Raw genomic sequence first — 6000 nt, forward strand, 5'->3', positions numbered from 1 at the left:
ACAGGAACAGCTGAAGACCTGTAGAGAGGAAAAACTACACGCCCGAAAGCAGAACACTCTGTCCCCATAACTGACTGAAAGAGAGGAAAACAGGTCTACAGCACTCCTGACACACAGGCTTATAGGACAGTCTAGGCACTGTCAGAAATAGCAGAACAAAGTAACACTAGAGATAATCTGATGGCGAGAGGCAAGCGCAGGAACCCAAGCAACAGAAACCAAGACTACATGCCATCATCGGAGCCCAATTCTCCCACCAAAACAAACATGGAATATCCAAACACACCAGAAAAGCAAGATCTAGTTTCAAAATCATATTTGATCATGATGCTGGAGGACTTCAAGAAAGACCTGAACACACTTAGGGAAGCACAGGAAAACATTAATAAACAAGTAAAAGCCTACAGAGAGGAATCGCAAAAATCCCTGAAAGAATTCCAGGAAAACACAATCAAACAGTTGAAGGAATTAAAAATGGAAATAGAAGCAATCAAGAAAGAACACATGGAAACAACCCTGGATATAGAAAACCAAAAGAAGAGACAAGGAGCTGTAGATACAAGCTTCACCAACAGAATACAAGAGATGGAAGAGAGAATCTCAGGAGCAGAAGATTCCATAGAAATCATTGACTCAACTGTCAAAGATAATGTAAAGCGGAAAAAGCTACTGGTCCAAAACATACAGGAAATCCAGGACTCAATGAGAAGATCAAACCTAAGGATAATAGGTATAGAAGAGAGTGAAGACTCCCAGCTCAAAGGACCAGTAAATATCTTCAACAAAATCATAGAAGAAAACTTCCCTAACCTAAAAAAAGAGATACCCATAGACACACAAGAAGCCTACAGAACTCCAAATAGATTGGACCAGAAAAGAAACACCTCCCGTCACATAATTGTCAAAACACCAAACGCACAAAATAAAGAAAGAATATTAAAAGCAGTAAGGGAAAAAGGTCAAGTAACATATAAAGGGAGACCTATCAGAATCACACCAGACTTCTCGCCAGAAACTATGAAGGCCAGAAGATCCTGGACTGATGTTATACAGACCCTAAGAGAACACAAATGCCAGCCCAGATTACTGTATCCAGCAAAACTCTCAATTAACATTGATGGAGAAAACATGATATTCCATGACAAAACCAAATTTACACAATATCTTTCTACAAATCCAGCACTACAAAGGATAATAAATGGGAAAGCCCAACATAAGGAGGCAAGCTATACCCTAGAAGAAGCAAGAAACTAATCGTCTTGGCAACAAAACAAAGAGAATGAAAGCACACAAACATAACCTCACATCCAAATATAAATATAACGGGAAGCAATAATCACTATTCCTTAATATCTCTCAATATCAATGGCCTCAACTCCCCAATAAAAAGACATAGATTAACAAACTGGATACGCAACGAGGACCCTGCATTCTGCTGCCTACAGGAAACACACCTCAGAGACAAAGACAGACACTACCTCAGAGTGAAAGGCTGGAAAACAACTTTCCAAGCAAATGGTCAGAAGAAGCAAGCTGGAGTAGCCATTCTAATATCAAATAAAATCAATTTCCAACTAAAAGTCATCAAAAAAGATAAGGAAGGACACTTCATATTCATCAAAGGAAAAATCAACCAAGATGAACTCTCAATCCTAAATATCTATGCCCCAAATACAAGGGCACCTACATACGTAAAAGAAACCTTACTAAAGCTCAAAACACACATTGCACCTCACACAATAATAGTGGGAGATTTCAACACCCCACTCTCATCAATGGACAGATCATGGAAACAGAAATTAAACAGTGATGTAGACAGACTAAGAGAAGTCATGAGCCAAATGGACTTAACGGATATTTATAGAACATTCTATCCTAAAGCAAAAGGATATACCTTCTTCTCAGCTCCTCATGGTACTTTCTCCAAAATTGACCATGTAATTGGTCAAAAAACGGGCCTCAACAGGTACAGAAAGATAGAAATAATCCCATGCGTGCTATCGGACCACCACGGCCTAAAACTGGTCTTCAATAACAATAAGGGAAGAATGCCCACATATACGTGGAAATTGAACAATGCTCTACTCAATGATAACCTGGTCAAGGAAGAAATAAAGAAAGAAATTAAAAACTTTTTAGAATTTAATGAAAATGAAGATACAACATACTCAAACTCATGGGACACAATGAAAGCTGTGCTAAGAGGAAAACTCATAGCGCTGAGTGCCTGCAGAAAGAAACAGGAAAGAGCATATGTCAGCAGCTTGACAGCACACCTAAAAGCTCTAGAACAAAAAGAAGCAAATACACCCAGGAGGAGTAGAAGGCAGGAAATAATCAAACTCAGAGCTGAAATCAACCAAGTAGAAACAAAAAGGACCATAGAAAGAATCAACAGAACCAAAAGTTGGTTCTTTGAGAAAATCAACAAGATAGATAAACCCTTAGCCAGACTAACGAGAGGACACAGAGAGTGTGTCCAAATTAACAAAATCAGAAATGAAAAGGGAGACATAACTACAGATTCAGAGGAAATTCAAAAAATCATCAGATCTTACTATAAAAACCTATATTCAACAAAATTTGAAAATCTTCAGGAAATGGACAATTTCCTAGACAGATACCAGGTATCGAAGTTAAATCAGGAACAGATAAACCAGTTAAACAACCCCATAACTCCTAAGGAAATAGAAGCAGTCATTAAAGTTCTCCCAACCAAAAAGAGCCCAGGTCCAGACGGGTTTAGTGCAGAATTCTATCAAACCTTCATAGAAGACCTCATACCAATATTATCCAAACTATTCCACAAAATTGAAACAGATGGAGCCCTACCGAATTCCTTCTACGAAGCCACAATTACTCTTATACCTAAACCACACAAAGACACAACAAAGAAAGAGAACTTCAGACCAATTTCCCTTATGAATATCGACGCAAAAATACTCAATAAAATTCTGGCAAACCGAATTCAAGAGCACATCAAAACAATCATCCACCATGATCAAGTAGGCTTCATCCCAGGCATGCAGGGATGGTTTAATATACGGAAAACCATCAACGTGATCCATTATATAAACAAACTGAAAGAACAGAACCACATGATCATTTCATTAGATGCTGAGAAAGCATTTGACAAAATTCAACACCCCTTCATGATAAAAGTCCTGGTAAGAATAGGAATTCAAGGCCCATACCTAAACATAGTAAAAGCCATATACAGCAAACCAGTTGCTAACATTAAACTAAATGGAGAGAAACTTGAAGCAATCCCACTACAATCAGGGACTAGACAAGGCTGCCCACTCTCTCCCTACTTATTCAATATAGTTCTTGAAGTTCTAGCCAGAGCAATCAGACAACAAAAGGAGATCAAAGGGATACAGATCGGAAAAGAAGAGGTCAAAATATCACTATTTGCAGATGACATGATAGTATATTTAAGTGATCCCAAAAGTTCCACCAGAGAACTACTAAAGCTGATAAACAACTTCAGCAAAGTGGCTGGGTATAAAATTAACTCAAATAAATCAGTTGCCTTCCTCTATACAAAAGAGAAACAAGCCGAGAAAGAAATTAGGGAAACGACACCCTTCATAATAGACCCAAATAATATAAAGTACCTCGGTGTGACTTTAACCAAGCAAGTAAAAGATCTGTACAATAAGAACTTCAAGACACTGAGGAAAGAAATTGAAGAAGACCTCAGAAGATGGAAAGATCTCCCATGCTCATGGATTGGCAGGATTAATATGGTAAAAATGGCCATTTTACCAAAAGCAATCTACAGATTCAATGCAATCCCCATCAAAATACCAATCCAATTCTTCAAAGAGTTAGACAGAACAATTTGCAAATTCATCTGGAATAACAAAAAACCCAGGATAGCTAAAGCTATCCTCAACAATAAGAGGACTTCAGGGGGAATCACTATCCCTGAACTCAAGCAGTATTACAGAGCAATAGTGATAAAAACTGCATGGTATTGGTACAGAGACAGACAGATAGACCAATGGAATAGAATTGAAGACCCAGAAATGAACCCACACACCTATGGTCACTTGATTTTTGACAAAGGAGCCAAAACCATCCAATGGAAAAAAGATAGCATTTTCAGCAAATGGTGCTGGTTGAACTGGAGGTCAACATGTAGAAGAATGCAGATCGATCCATGCTTATCACCCTGTACAAAGCTTAAGTCCAAGTGGATCAAGGACCTCCACATCAAACCAGACACACTCAAACTAATAGAAGAAAAACTAGGGAAGCATCTGGAACACATGGGCACTGGAAAAAATTTCCTGAACAAAACACCAATGGCTTATGCTCTAAGATCAAGAATCGATAAATGGGATCTCATAAAACTGCAAAGCTTCTGTAAGGCAAAGGACACTGTGGTTAGGACAAAACGGCAACCAACAGATTGGGAAAAGATCTTTACCAATCCTACAACAGATAGAGGCCTTATATCCCAAATATACAAAGAACTCAAGAAGTTTGACCGCAGGGAAACAAATAACCCTATTAAAAAATGGGGTTCAGAGCTAAACAAAGAATTCACAGCTGAGGAATGCCGAATGGCTGAGAAACACCTAAAGAAATGTTCAACATCTTTAGTCATAAGGGAAATGCAAATCAAAACAACCCTGAGATTTCACCTCACACCAGTGCAATTGGCTAAGATCAAAAACTCAGGTGACAGCAGATGCTGGCGAGGATGTGGAGAAAGAGGAACACTCCTCCATTGTTGGTGGGATTGCAGACTGGTAAAACCATTCTGGAAATCAGTGTGGAGGTTCCTCAGAAAATTGGACATTGAACTGCCTGAGGATCCAGCTATACCTCTCTTGGGCATATACCCAAAAGATGCCTCAACATATAAAAGAGACACGTGTTCCACTATGTTCATCGCAGCCTTATTTATAATATCCAGAAGCTGGAAAGAACCCAGATGCCCTTCAACAGAGGAATGGATACAGAAAATGTGGTACATCTACACAATGGAATATTATTACTCAGCTATCAAAAACAATGACTTTATGAAATTCGTAGGCAAATGGTTGGAACTGGAAAATATCATCCTGAGTGAGGTAACCCAATCACAGAAAAACACACATGGTATGCACTCATTGACAAGTGGCTATTAGCCCAAATGCTTGAATTACCCTAGATGCCTAGAACACATGAAACTCAAGACGGATGATCAAAACGTGAATGCTTCACTCCTTCTTTAAATGTGGAACGAGAATACCCTTGGCAGGGAATAGAGAGGCAAAGATTAAAACAGAGACAGAAGGAACACCCATTCAGAGCCTGCCCCACATGTGGCCCATACATATACAGCCACCCAATTAGACAAGATGGATGAAGCAATGAAGGGCAGGCTGACAGGTGCGGGATGTAGATCTCTCCTGAGAGACACAGCCAGAGTACAGCAAATACATAGGCGAATGCCAGCAGCAAACCACTGAACTGAGAATAGGACCCCATTGAAGGAATCAGAGAAAGAACTGGAAGAGCTCGAAGGGGCTCAAGACCCCTTATGAACAACACTGCCAAGCAACCAGAGCTTCCAGGGTCTAAGCTACTACCTAAAGACTATACATGGACTGACCCTGGACTCTGACCTCATAGGAAGCAATGAATATCCTAGTAAGAGCACCAGTGTAAGGGGAAGCCCTGGGTCCTGCTAAGACTGAACCCCCAGTGAACGTGATTGTTGGGAGGAGGGCAGCAATGGGGGAAGGATGGGGAGGGGGAACACCCATAGCGAAGGGGAGGGGGAGGGATTAGGGGGATGTTTGCTCGGAAACCGGGGAAGGAAATAACACTCGAAATGTAAATAAGAAATACTCAAATTAATAAAAAAAATTTGACTTCAACAAGTTTCTAACCCCAGGACCATTTCTAAAATTCAAAGATTGTTTTCTCTACTATAAAGTATATGTGTATTTAATGGTTTTATCTTATAATTATTATATAACTTCTATCCATTATATGATA

The sequence above is a fragment of the Rattus norvegicus genome, chromosome 16, assembly GCF_036323735.1.
Source record: "Rattus norvegicus strain BN/NHsdMcwi chromosome 16, GRCr8, whole genome shotgun sequence".
Taxonomy (NCBI): Eukaryota; Metazoa; Chordata; class Mammalia; order Rodentia; family Muridae; genus Rattus; species Rattus norvegicus.